The sequence below is a fragment of the Salvia miltiorrhiza genome, chromosome 6, assembly GCF_028751815.1.
Source record: "Salvia miltiorrhiza cultivar Shanhuang (shh) chromosome 6, IMPLAD_Smil_shh, whole genome shotgun sequence".
Taxonomy (NCBI): Eukaryota; Viridiplantae; Streptophyta; class Magnoliopsida; order Lamiales; family Lamiaceae; genus Salvia; species Salvia miltiorrhiza.
The window spans coordinates 6,731,958-6,747,473 of NC_080392.1; positions in this window are offsets into that span (position 1 = coordinate 6,731,958).

A 15,516-nucleotide genomic window follows, 5' to 3' on the forward strand; every position below is an offset into this window, starting at 1 on the left:
TGACTTTAAACTATAATAACTTATTGGTTTTAAATTTATTTTTTATAATTTTTACATCAAATTAAAGATATCGTCATTATCTTTAATTTAACATCCATATTGAATATTTTTTTATAAATTAAAGTTGATGAATTTAAAAGAAAATCAAATTGAATAAATATATTTGAATAGTGTTTTCTAAGTAATTAATATATTTTGTTGAATTAGTGTGAACGTGTGAAATGAGTTAGTGGTGTTAATAATTTTTTTTAATCTTCATATTAAAAGTATTATCAAAATTGTCATTCAAATCAATTTCAAATTGATTTGAAATCAATTTCTAATTGAAAACTGCTGTTTTAATATAGTATAGATTTGACCTCTCTTAATTTTCTGTTTTGCTAATAATTATGGGTAAATCCCTAAATTAAGTACTAGTAATTAGTAGTCATCTCATGCCGGGTGCGGATTATAGTAACTTGAAATAGATTCGAGAGGGAGAAAATTTCTCAAATCATATCAATAATTAATGGGAAAATTGCATGTAAATACACAAACTTTGCTCAAAATCCATATTTGACGCGAAGTTAGGATTTTACAATTAAATACACCAACTTTGTAAATTGTTCAATTTTGACGCTGATTTTATTTTCCCCAAATTTTAAAATGACGTAGCTCCTACTTGGCTCGCTGGCACACGCCTTTTAGTTCGTCGGACAAATAACTAAATGAAATGAAATGAAATCCTAACTTCCCGTCATTTTTTCCAATCATCGGAAATAAAATCGGCGTCAAAATTGAACAACTTACAAAGTTGATGTATTTAATTGTAAAATTCTAACTTCACATCAAATATGAATTTTGAGCAAAGTTTGTGTCACGACCGCACTTGCTAAGGATAGCAAATTCGGGAAAACCGCGACTAAGGGAGGGAATTTAGGAGCGGGATTTAGAAAGGGCATAATCGTTTTCTTGATGACTCAACTTGTATAAAGAAATCAATCGAATATCAAGATATCAACGAAGGAAGGGACCGTACATAATAATATCCCAAAACGGGGTACTCAATAGTTTTAGTACATTATTAAATAATACATATTGTTTGACATAATATCTTAACATAATCAGTGTTCGCAGCGGAATAACAATAACTTGAGTATATGTATGAAGACATATACTCTACTCTGAGGTAATCATCCTAGTTTGACAAAGCTCCGCTTGCACACTACATCCTCGATCACCGCTCAACCTGCACATTTAAAAATACATGCAGGGCTAAGTACAAAAGTACTTAGTGGACACTTGCCGAAATTTACATACATGCATAATATTTTATTGTCAAGCCTTTCAATAGTAGTAATATACGAGGGTTTTCCTTTAAAGACTCGTATTTACCAAACATAATATCATTTCTTTCATCAATAACCCGCGCAGGTATTTTATATCATTAATTACCATATCAGTAACTCGTGCCGAGAGGGAGGCCTCCCTCTACGGACACTATGATCGGCCAACCCGCTAGATGACTCACGATCACAAGGTGTACACTAATTCCGAAGGGATTTGCGGTCCCATCCAGAATCCGAATTCGATTAACATCAGATAGGCAATTAATAATAAAACATAAAGCATTTAGGCATTGACAATATCATTTAAATTCATAAGCATAAAGTCTTAGCAATTCTAATATATATGGTTTTAATTTATACGTAGAAAGCCTACCTGGATAGCAGACTCACGATTTAGCTCTAACTCTGGTGCTTGACCTTTAATCCGAGAAAATAAAATAAGATTCTAATTCTCGAAAAATCTCAATAAATGAGGATGCGTGAAATGATTATGCATGACTCATATTCCTTTAATTAAATTATGAGATGTTAATCCTATTTAAGGAATTAAAGCTCGTCTTATGAGGTCGGATTATTAATCTTTAATAATCTACTCATCTTAAAATAATCTAATTCACTTACTAATTAATAATTAGTAAGTCTTAAAGTCTTCTCTAATTAAACTTAATAGAATAATTATGAAGGCCCAATTAAAATAAAAATAATCAAGGCCCAAAAGGAATTTAATTTGAGCCCAAATAAATTCAAAGCCCAATGCATTAATAATATTAGGCCCAACATCAATTAAATTCTAGAGCCCAACATATGAGGCCCAAGATAATAAAATCATGAAGCCCAATAAGTGAGCCCATCATCACTCTTAAAATAGATAGTAAATTTTAATTTTAATCACTAATTAAAATAATTAGGATTAAATAATGGGGCCTAAATTAATAAATCTCATTGGGCTTAACTAATAAATTTCATTGAACTTAATCAATTTAAAATAGTAGGAGTTCAATTAATAAAAATAATAAATCCATTATTAACAATTAATAGAAGCCCAATCAAAATAAATAATAAGAGCCCATTTATAAAAATAATAGAGTCCAAACAATATATATATTAGCCCAATGGAAATAAAATAAGCAAAGCCCAAATGAATTAATATCCGGCCCAACAAATAAACTGAACCAGGCCCAATTTGTCGGCCCAAACCCGGCCCAAACTCCAAACTTCCTTTTTCCCCTTTCTTTTAGAATCATACACGCACACACACACTTTATTATTTATCTCTCTCTCTCTTATCAGTCACCACCAAACACTCACACCCACTATCTCTTTTAATCATCAAATCTCTCTATCTTTATTAAAGTGAAATGTTTTTCTCTCATAATAATTCGGTTCTCCCCCTTTTTTTTTAAAGCTTAACCTTCTCTCTCTCTCAATTATTAAAACAGAACCTATCTCCTAAAACAACAAAAAAAAACGCTGCATCTCTCTCTTTCTCTTTCTCACAACACACTCACACACTATTCATCATCTCTCTAAATTCTCAAGAATCGGACACTACCCAACATCTCTCTCTCTCGCTCGATCCAGCCGCCTCTCTCTCTCTCTCACAAAGCTCCGCCGCTGCGGAAACTTCGCCGGGAAGCAGCGGCGATAAGCCGCCGTCTGCTGCTGTTCCCGGAGTCGCGGCCTGGAGTTGCAGAGCTCCGAAATCCGGCCATCTCCTCCCTGCGTCCTGGCCGTTCCGGTCGCCAGCGAGGCCGCCGCGTGGAGCTGCTGCCGCTGACTGCTCGTGGAGCACCGAGGCGAGCTTCTCGCCTGAAACCGTCGACTGGGAGCCGCTGGAGTGAGCCGCTGGAGTCCGCTGCTGCTTCGCCGGAGTCGCGGCCTGGAGTTGCTGCAGGCTCGTCCGGTGGTCAGTGGCTCGCTGGAGGAGCGCCGCCGCCGACCGCTGTTGTTGGCAGCAAGAGCCCGGCAGCCGCCTCTCCCGGAGCCGCCGTCGCCGTGAGTCGCAGAGCTCCGACAATCCACCATCCTTTCTCTCTCGTTTTATCACTCACGATAGGTTCGTAAATTTGAATAATTTTCAGAAAATTCAACTTTGTATAAAGACTTGATTTTGGAATGAAAACTTGGTTTTCTGTATTCTTATTTACAACATATAATAGCTCATTATGTATCACAGAAACGAATGGTTTGCTATATTTGCTATGTCCATTGATGCATATGTAGGTTCTCTACCATTCTGTATTCCTAATTAAACCGAAGCGTGCAAATGAGATAGTGAATACCTTGAAAGTTTTGTTTGTTGGTTGTTGTTGCTGAGTTATATATGGTGATCTTGTTTCGTCTAAAATTCTTTGCAGCTGCTAAGGATTTTAGGTAAGTGAGGATGCCTTTTATAGGGAGTAAATACTGAAGCTGCTAGTGTGAAAAATATGGTGAATAGTGCGGCTAAGTTTAGGCGTGATTGAAGAATTCAATGAGATTATATTTGCTGCTGACAAATTAGATTTGTCTGTTGAATACTTGAGATTTTGGTTGAAGAATTAATGAGATTAGATTTGTTTGTTGAAAACTGAAACCAAATGAAGGTGTTCGGGTGTGAAAATTTTGCAGATATGCTGCTGGAGCTGGAGTCAAAAAAATGTCAATAGGTGGCTGAGCATGCTTGAGCATGCTTAAAGGATATCTGCAGATTTTCTTCACACACATACACTATTCCATTTTTTTTTTTTTTAATGTTAGTAGATAGATAGAAAAATAGGGGTTTGTAAAGTGAAGTATAAACCGAAGCAATAATTCTTGTCTTGGAATTTCTATATCTGTAATATTGTATTGCATCTTTTTTTTTAAATAAAATCCAACTACCGGGTTTTGTTAATATCGCGTGTTTATAAAACTACTCGATATCTGCTTCCTTTCTTAGCTAGAATAAATTCTAAATTAAATCCGTAGATTTAATTCTTCATAAACCGGAATAAATTCACGACTCAAGAAATAATAATAAAAATAGAAAAATAATTCTATTGTGATTAATAAATAACGTGACTTAACTAAGTCAGTTATGAATCTGAAATAAATAATTATTGGCTTACTCAATAATTCTCATCGCGGTTTTATTTACGCGAAGCTACTGACTTGGTAATAAAATAATAATCCTACTTAATTGAATATAATCCAAGGTCATAAGCTGAATTTAAATCATAAATAATTACTGGGCTTGATTTACTGAAAGATGAAATAATAATATCATATTACTGGATTTAAAAATATAATAAAAGAGCGGGTTGTTACATACTACCCCTCTTAACAAAAATTTCGTCCCGAAATTTGCATACCTATGTGAAAAGTTCTGGGTATTTTTCTTTCATCTGGTCCTCAAGTTCCCACGTTGCTTCTTCCGGTCCATGGTGTCTCCACAGTATTTTGACTGACGCGATCGATTTATTCCTTAACTCCTGCACCTTTCGGTCCAAAATGGCTTCAGGTTTTTCCTCGTACGTCAAGTCTGGGTTAAGAATCATTTCATCTTGGTGAATCACGTGTTTGGGGTCAAACACGTACCGTCTCAGCTGTGACACGTGGAACACATTGTGGACGTTTCCAAAGCTAGGTGGCAGTGCCAACCTATACGCTACGGGACCTATTCTTTCAAGGATCTCATAAGGTCCTACAAAACGGGGTCTCAACTTACCCTTAACACCGAATCTAACGATCCCTTTCGAGGGTGATATTTTAAGGAAAACCTTGTCTCCAATCTGAAATTGTAGTTCAGTTCGTCGGGTATCAGCATAAGACTTCTGTCTGTCCTGGGCCTCTTTAATTCTTGCTCTAATCTGGCGGATGGTCTCAATCATCTCGCTTACTGCATCTGGCCCAAGGATTTTTCTTTCACCCACTTCATCCCAGTAAAGTGGTGATCTACACTTCCTTCCATACAGCGCCTCATAAGGTGCCATATCAATGGTTGCCTGGTAACTATTGTTGTAGGCGAATTCGATTAACGGCAGCACTGATTCCCAACTTCCTCCTCGGTCTAGCACCACTGTCCTCAACATATCTTCAAGGGTCTGAATTGTCCTTTCTGATTGTCCATCTGTTTGAGGGTGAAAGGCGGTGCTAAAGTTTAATCTCGTTCCCAACTCTTTCTGTAAACTGATCCAAAATCTAGAAGTAAATTTTGAATCTCTATCTGAAGTAATGGATATTGGTATTCCATGTAGCCGTACAATCTCACGAATGTACAGTTGGGCTAGTTTCTCCGATCCATGGGTAATTGGAATCGGTATAAAATGAGCGCTCTTCGTGAGACGGTCTACTATTACCCAAATAGCTGTGTTGCCCCTATTTGTCTTGGGTAGACCCGTCACGAAATCCATCGCTATGTGCTCCCATTTCCATTCTGGGATTTCCAATGGCTGTAATTTCCCATATGGTCGTTGATGTAAAGCTTTCACTTGCTGGCATGCAAGGCAACGCTCTACAAACGAGGCTATATCTCGTTTCATCCCGTCCCACCAAAATTTCTGTTTTAGATCTTGGTACATTTTGGTACTTCCGGGATGAGCGGTATAGGGCGTGTCATGAGCTTCACTCATGATCTCGTTTCTCAGTTCCTCGTTATGGGGAACACACAATCTTCCTTCAAAAAGAACTGCGTTATCCTTTGCCTCTTGGTAGCCTCCTGGCGTGCCTGTTCGGATCTTGAGACGAACTTTTTCCAAGCTCTCATCCGCTCTCTGGGCACTGACGATCCTTTCTCTGAGGTCTGGGACGGCTACTAGAGTTGCAATAATTGCTCTTGTCGTTGCCGGTGGCTGAACCACTTCTATCTTCAATTTGTCAAAATCCCTTACAAGCGTGTCTTCTTGAGTGAGAAGAAGTCCTAACTCGGATTGAGTTTTACGACTTAAAGCATCAGCTACTACATTAGCTTTTCCCGGGTGGTAGTTGATACCGCAGTCGTAATCCTTCACGAGTTCGAGCCATCTCCTCTGTCTCATATTCAAGTCTTTCTGCTCGAAGAAATACTTAAGGCTTTTGTGATCAGTGAAGATTTCACATCTAACTCCGTATAGATGGTGTCTCCAAATTTTCAAAGCATGCACAATTGCTGCCAGTTCCAGATCATGAGTGGGGTAGTTCAATTCATGTGGCCTTAGTTGTCGCGAGGCGTAGGCAATGACCTTTCCTTCTTGCATCAACACACAACCTAGCCCATTTTTGGACGCGTCCGTGAAGATCACGTATTCTTTATCGGCTGCTGGAACTGCTAGCACTGGTGCAGTTGTCAATTTCTTCTTCAGCTCTTGGAAGCTGGCTTCACACTCTTCGTTCCACTTATACTTGATTCCTTTGCGAAGTAATTGCGTCATTGGTCTCGCTATTTTAGAGAATCCTTCGATGAATCTCCGGTAGTATCCCGCCAAACCTAAGAAACTCCGGATTTCATTAGGTGTGGTTGGTGATTTCCACTCGCGCACTGCCTGCACCTTGGCGGGGTCCACCTTGATTCCATCTGCTGATACGATGTGCCCTAGAAACATTACTTCTTTCAACCAAAATTCGCACTTGCTGAATTTGGCGAACAACTTCTCCGTCTTTAATGTCTCCAGGATGATTCTCAAATGATTTTCATGCTCTTGGTCATTCTTAGAATAGATGAGGATATCATCTATAAACACTAAGACAAATTTGTCTAAGTATGGATGGAAAACTCGATTCATGAGGTCCATGAATACTGCCGGTGCATTGGTTAGACCAAATGGCATGACAATGAATTCATAGTGACCATATCTTGTGCGGAAAGCGGTCTTAGATATATCATCTGGTCTGATCTTCAGTTGATGATAACCAGACCTTAAATCTATTTTTGAGAATACACTAGCTCCTTTGAGTTGATCGAACAAATCATCTATCCTTGGAAGAGGATATTTGTTTTTAAGCGTCAGTTTGTTCAACTCTCGATAATCAATACACATCCTCATGGTTCCATCTTTCTTCTTGACGAAGAGTACAGGCGCTCCCCAAGGCGAGACACTGGGTCTGATGAAACCCAAGTCCAAGAGTTCCTGTAGTTGCACCTTCAATTCTTGTAGTTCCTTTGGGGCCATCCTGTACGGTGCCTTTGATACTGGGGCAGATCCAGGTTCTAGATCAATGGTGAAATCTAGTTGCCTGTTTGGAGGTAGTCCTGGCAATATTTCAGGAAAAACTTCTGGAAAGTCTCGTACTATTGCCACATCTTCCACCTTCTTGTCTTCACTAGCTTCCCCGTTTAGGTAGACGAGATAAGCTGTGCTTCCTTCCTTCATCATCTCTTTTCTGGCTTGTAATGCGGATATCACTGGTACTCTTTTCTTCATACCTATGCCGTGAAATTCCGTCGGTTCCTTTCCAGGTGGTCGAATAGAAATTTTTCGTTCACTACAAAGGATGGTGGCGTGATTCTCAGCTAGCCAGTCCATTCCTAAGATCATATCTACGTCCCACATGAGCAGAATATTAAGATTGTTCGCTACCATCTTAAGTTCTCCTATTTCAAATTCTACGTTCGAGCAAACATGTGTGGTGGTAGATCTTTCTCCTGAGGGTGTAGTGATTCTTAAGGCACACTTAGCTCGTTCTGATTCGATTTTTACGGTATCTACGCAAGGGGCAGATATAAAAGAATGCGAGGCACCAGTATCGAACAGAATCATTATGGAAAAACCTTTAAGCTTGCCCATACCTGCCAGGTTTCCCTGGTTTTTCTCGGGCTGGTTTTGGGTGAGAGCAAAGGCTCTTGCCTGCTGCGGCAATGGTTGCTGCCGCCTCTGTTGCTGTTGGCGCTGTTGGTGCTTGTGTTGGTATTGCTGCTGGTATGGCTGTTGTTGGCGGGGCTGGTATTGGTATTGCTGCTGGTATGGCTGTTGTTGGCGGGGCTGGTGTTGCCCTTGAACTGCTTGCAGGGGCTGGGCATAAGTGGCCCTGATTGCCGCGCCCTGCTGTTTGTTGGGGCATTGTGAGGAGTAGTGGCCCTTCTGGCCACACGTGTAGCAACTGTCAGTTCCAGCCTTACAGACACCACGATGTGGTTTATGGCATTTTGGACAAAGGGGAACTTCATTTTGTCTTTGGCTGCCTCCAGCCGGGGCAGGACCCTGTTGCTTCCCTTGTCCTTGTTGCTGATATTGTCCAAACGGCGCATTTCCTTGCCATGGCCTCTTGTTAGTCTGGTTTTCATTTCCTCTATGGTCGTTCCAGTTGCGCTTCCCTTTAAAGTTCTGAGGGCGTGCAGGTGGGTTGGCTGGCGCTGAGGTCTGTGGCGGAGCCAACCTTTCTACTGGCATCGCAGCTTCGATGTCCAGTGCCCTGTTCAAAGACTCAGTGTATGAGAGTCCACCATGACTAGCTAGAGTCATCCGAATCTCGTGCCTCAGACCGGCACAAAATTTCTCCGCCATTTTCTCATCAGTATCCACCTGTTGTGGAGCATAACGCGATAGATCGCAGAACTCTCTGTCATACTCTGTCACCGTCTTCTTCCCTTGTTTCAGGCTATAGAACTCAGCCTCCTTCTTCTTTCTGTAGCTTTTGGGAATATACTTATCATATAATCCCGTCTTAAAGTCTTCCCAAGTGTATGCTGTCCATTGTTCGGGAGTCAGAGTCTTTCGGCGGGCTTCCCACCAAAAATCAGCCGATCCGACTAGTTGGAAAGACATACACGAGAGTCGCTCCTCTTCTGTGCAGTGTAGGAAAGTGAAGATACGCTCCAAGGCGCGTATCCAAGCTTCGGCCTCGGCTGGGTCGCCTGTCCCAGTGAATGTGGGCGGATTCTGTCGAAGAAACAGTTCTTCAGTCCTTCTAGCAGGGGGTGGAGGGGGTGGGGTAGGTTCCCTATCGTTTCGCCGCCCTTCAGGTATTTCATCGCGATTTCCATCATTGTTAACGTTTCTCCTAGGGGGGCGACCTCGTTTAGGCGGCATTCTGCAAATTACAAACACCCTTTTTAATACATTCTATACAGGAATCTCTAAGGCAATTAATAAAGAACTGTTTGTTAAATTTAACTTATCATAACTCCAAAACTAAGATATTAACAGGAACCGTTGTATACACAAGTCACATTATTCAAAGCTACTACATTCTTAACTGACTCGTGAAGAATAAAACCCGTAGAGAAACATAAAACATACACGAGATCGTCGTAGAAAACCCATGCTAGGGTCATTTATATCTCATGGAAAATTGTCTCATCGAGGGCTTTTACATTGTCAACCCAAAATGTAAGTAAAGTCTATCCAGTACTCCCTATGATGTACCGGCTTACTAGTTAAGCAATCACAAAAGGGTTTTTATTCACGGAACGTCCTAGAGACCAACATTTCCGTACTAATGCTAGCTAGAAAAAAAATAAAAACATAGTCATTGGAACGAATTATCGTTTCCGGAGTACATCCACAAGCTAAAACTATCAAATTTGTGAACTCTGAGTCGCGGTACGACTGTTCCTCGGTGACGCCAGGGGGTCCTCTTCTGGATCCTCCTCGGGGTCCTCCTCCTCATCCTCCTCGGGGTCCTCCTCCTCATCCTCGCCCGGCTCCCAGCTGGGCAACGGAGTCTCTCCCTGGCCCTCGCCTGTCTCCTGCATGATCTGGGCTGAGCGGAAGATATCGTCCACAATCTCACGGATCGGATCGTCTCTGGTGCTGATCCTGGCCGTGGCACGAGGCTTGATCGGAGCTGGAGGTGGCACGGGCTCGGGACGAGTAATTCTCATCGTACCACACTGTGCTGTATCGTCATCCTCCTGCATAGGGTATTTGCCCCTATCTAGAAACTCCCTCATGTTGGCCATGACCCTGTCGACATCTGCCATGGCAGCCTCAAACCTTGCGTCTATCGTAGGTATCAGTGGTGGTGAAGGAGTAGTAGCTCGGATCGCTGAGTCAGGAGGCGATGGGAAATCCCTACGAGCCCGTGGACGAGAAGGGCCTGCCTCGTCATCGTGCCTACCACGGCGCCCTAGAACTGAGGCACGTGGTGGAGAATCTCGTGGCAAGGCCATCGGAGACTCAGGGGCAGTAGCGGGTGTCTCCGCTGGCAAAGGCGTCCCCACTTGTACGTAGTCTCCCGGAAGGATGTAGGGCCCTAGAGGGGCGCGGCCCCACAAAGTGAAACAGATCTGAAGCTCCGCAATAAAGCTAGGGAAGTCTCCCATGAGGTCGTGGTAATCTTCTCGGCGAAAGATGTAGTGGGCAGAAATCTGTCTAGCCCATCCCTGCCACTCGGAAGGTAACAGTAAGATCAACCTCTGGATACCGTCATACCCTGATACTCCATGTGCACTCGCCTCGACCCAGTGTCTGTGAAAACCTGCGAGGAACTGTCCGAGGTTATCCCCGTGACATGGAGCATAGGTGCGGTAGGACCGCTCGACTTCCTCTGGACTAGCCCATGGGGGCAGTGGTCGTCGTCGGGTGAAAACAGTTCTCGCCATCTAACAAAGGAAATTCTATCGTCAAAAGTAGCACACGACAAGTAACTTAAGGCGATAAGGTTCTAAATATCTAAAATCGGAAAACAAGTTCGGTTCAATAACCATAACGTGCAAAAACACCTCATCATCTAAATCTAGCATTTACACAAGTCATACAGGTTCTTAATACTTAATTACAGATTACCTAATTCGACTATCATATAGTTCTAGTGTCGTTGTTTACCGAACTTAGGGCTTGTTATGTGATGATGATATTTTCTTAAATCTAGCAACGAGCACTAAAAGTTTCAACAAAATAAGTTCAAAAGGCCAAGCTAATTCGAGATCTCATCGTAGAAAAACACTCGAATATTTAAGCTATGCCCATGCCATCAACGTACTATTGGCGTTCGTTATGCTGCTCAATCTTCATGCTCGTGGTTTCATCATGCGACCCTTCGTGTGATTCTTCTTTCTCTATTTCGACCGTCATTGTCGATGTCATCGTAACATGAAGAAAAAGTTAAGGCATCTCCCTAAGTTCTCTTCTATGTTCCGTCGTGAGAGTGAGCATATATAACTTAACAGTTCTAAGTTCTTGTGATTCATACCATAGTCATACTTATTCATGCTTCATACATTTCAAGAAATTAACTTAATTAAAACTTGAAAGTACTTACCATAACCTCCGTTGAGCGTGACGAGATGTAGTGCTAAGCTTTTGTCAACTAGTTCAAAGTGTATTTACTTACTTAATCTAGACTCAACTTAGAAGGAATGAGTAGTACTCAGAGCAAAAGAAATGCTCTGATACCATTCTGTCACGACCGCACTTGCTAAGGATAGCAAATTCGGGAAAACCGCGACTAAGGGAGGGAATTTAGGAGCGGGATTTAGAAAGGGCATAATCGTTTTCTTGATGACTCAACTTGTATAAAGAAATCAATCGAATATCAAGATATCAACGAAGGAAGGGACCGTACATAATAATATCCCAAAACGGGGTACTCAATAGTTTTAGTACATTATTAAATAATACATATTGTTTGACATAATATCTTAACATAATCAGTGTTCGCAGCGGAATAACAATAACTTGAGTATATGTATGAAGACATATACTCTACTCTGAGGTAATCATCCTAGTTTGACAAAGCTCCGCTTGCACACTACATCCTCGATCACCGCTCAACCTGCACATTTAAAAATACATGCAGGGCTAAGTACAAAAGTACTTAGTGGACACTTGCCGAAATTTACATACATGCATAATATTTTATTGTCAAGCCTTTCAATAGTAGTAATATACGAGGGTTTTCCTTTAAAGACTCGTATTTACCAAACATAATATCATTTCTTTCATCAATAACCCGCGCAGGTATTTTATATCATTAATTACCATATCAGTAACTCGTGCCGAGAGGGAGGCCTCCCTCTACGGACACTATGATCGGCCAACCCGCTAGATGACTCACGATCACAAGGTGTACACTAATTCCGAAGGGATTTGCGGTCCCATCCAGAATCCGAATTCGATTAACATCAGATAGGCAATTAATAATAAAACATAAAGCATTTAGGCATTGACAATATCATTTAAATTCATAAGCATAAAGTCTTAGCAATTCTAATATATATGGTTTTAATTTATACGTAGAAAGCCTACCTGGATAGCAGACTCACGATTTAGCTCTAACTCTGGTGCTTGACCTTTAATCCGAGAAAATAAAATAAGATTCTAATTCTCGAAAAATCTCAATAAATGAGGATGCGTGAAATGATTATGCATGACTCATATTCCTTTAATTAAATTATGAGATGTTAATCCTATTTAAGGAATTAAAGCTCGTCTTATGAGGTCGGATTATTAATCTTTAATAATCTACTCATCTTAAAATAATCTAATTCACTTACTAATTAATAATTAGTAAGTCTTAAAGTCTTCTCTAATTAAACTTAATAGAATAATTATGAAGGCCCAATTAAAATAAAAATAATCAAGGCCCAAAAGGAATTTAATTTGAGCCCAAATAAATTCAAAGCCCAATGCATTAATAATATTAGGCCCAACATCAATTAAATTCTAGAGCCCAACATATGAGGCCCAAGATAATAAAATCATGAAGCCCAATAAGTGAGCCCATCATCACTCTTAAAATAGATAGTAAATTTTAATTTTAATCACTAATTAAAATAATTAGGATTAAATAATGGGGCCTAAATTAATAAATCTCATTGGGCTTAACTAATAAATTTCATTGAACTTAATCAATTTAAAATAGTAGGAGTTCAATTAATAAAAATAATAAATCCATTATTAACAATTAATAGAAGCCCAATCAAAATAAATAATAAGAGCCCATTTATAAAAATAATAGAGTCCAAACAATATATATATTAGCCCAATGGAAATAAAATAAGCAAAGCCCAAATGAATTAATATCCGGCCCAACAAATAAACTGAACCAGGCCCAATTTGTCGGCCCAAACCCGGCCCAAACTCCAAACTTCCTTTTTCCCCTTTCTTTTAGAATCATACACGCACACACACACTTTATTATTTATCTCTCTCTCTCTTATCAGTCACCACCAAACACTCACACCCACTATCTCTTTTAATCATCAAATCTCTCTATCTTTATTAAAGTGAAATGTTTTTCTCTCATAATAATTCGGTTCTCCCCCTTTTTTTTTAAAGCTTAACCTTCTCTCTCTCTCAATTATTAAAACAGAACCTATCTCCTAAAACAACAAAAAAAAACGCTGCATCTCTCTCTTTCTCTTTCTCACAACACACTCACACACTATTCATCATCTCTCTAAATTCTCAAGAATCGGACACTACCCAACATCTCTCTCTCTCGCTCGATCCAGCCGCCTCTCTCTCTCTCTCACAAAGCTCCGCCGCTGCGGAAACTTCGCCGGGAAGCAGCGGCGATAAGCCGCCGTCTGCTGCTGTTCCCGGAGTCGCGGCCTGGAGTTGCAGAGCTCCGAAATCCGGCCATCTCCTCCCTGCGTCCTGGCCGTTTCGGTCGCCAGCGAGGCCGCCGCGTGGAGCTGCTGCCGCTGACTGCTCGTGGAGCACCGAGGCGAGCTTCTCGCCTGAAACCGTCGACTGGGAGCCGCTGGAGTGAGCCGCTGGAGTCCGCTGCTGCTTCGCCGGAGTCGCGGCCTGGAGTTGCTGCAGGCTCGTCCGGTGGTCAGTGGCTCGCTGGAGGAGCGCCGCCGCCGACCGCTGTTGTTGGCAGCAAGAGCCCGGCAGCCGCCTCTCCCGGAGCCGCCGTCGCCGTGAGTCGCAGAGCTCCGACAATCCACCATCCTTTCTCTCTCGTTTTATCACTCACGATAGGTTCGTAAATTTGAATAATTTTCAGAAAATTCAACTTTGTATAAAGACTTGATTTTGGAATGAAAACTTGGTTTTCTGTATTCTTATTTACAACATATAATAGCTCATTATGTATCACAGAAACGAATGGTTTGCTATATTTGCTATGTCCATTGATGCATATGTAGGTTCTCTACCATTCTGTATTCCTAATTAAACCGAAGCGTGCAAATGAGATAGTGAATACCTTGAAAGTTTTGTTTGTTGGTTGTTGTTGCTGAGTTATATATGGTGATCTTGTTTCGTCTAAAATTCTTTGCAGCTGCTAAGGATTTTAGGTAAGTGAGGATGCCTTTTATAGGGAGTAAATACTGAAGCTGCTAGTGTGAAAAATATGGTGAATAGTGCGGCTAAGTTTAGGCGTGATTGAAGAATTCAATGAGATTATATTTGCTGCTGACAAATTAGATTTGTCTGTTGAATACTTGAGATTTTGGTTGAAGAATTAATGAGATTAGATTTGTTTGTTGAAAACTGAAACCAAATGAAGGTGTTCGGGTGTGAAAATTTTGCAGATATGCTGCTGGAGCTGGAGTCAAAAAAATGTCAATAGGTGGCTGAGCATGCTTGAGCATGCTTAAAGGATATCTGCAGATTTTCTTCACACACATACACTATTCCATTTTTTTTTTTTTTTAATGTTAGTAGATAGATAGAAAAATAGGGGTTTGTAAAGTGAAGTATAAACCGAAGCAATAATTCTTGTCTTGGAATTTCTATATCTGTAATATTGTATTGCATCTTTTTTTTTTAAATAAAATCCAACTACCGGGTTTTGTTAATATCGCGTGTTTATAAAACTACTCGATATCTGCTTCCTTTCTTAGCTAGAATAAATTCTAAATTAAATCCGTAGATTTAATTCTTCATAAACCGGAATAAATTCACGACTCAAGAAATAATAATAAAAATAGAAAAATAATTCTATTGTGATTAATAAATAACGTGACTTAACTAAGTCAGTTATGAATCTGAAATAAATAATTATTGGCTTACTCAATAATTCTCATCGCGGTTTTATTTACGCGAAGCTACTGACTTGGTAATAAAATAATAATCCTACTTAATTGAATATAATCCAAGGTCATAAGCTGAATTTAAATCATAAATAATTACTGGGCTTGATTTACTGAAAGATGAAATAATAATATCATATTACTGGATTTAAAAATATAATAAAAGAGCGGGTTGTTACAGTTTGTGTATTTACATGCAATTTTCCCATAATTAATGGATAAATATTATGAAAATCCCTGAAGTATATCCATTTTATCAAAAATATCCTGAAATTTTCAAAATATTCTCTAAACCCTTAAACTATAAGGTTTTATCAAATACATCCT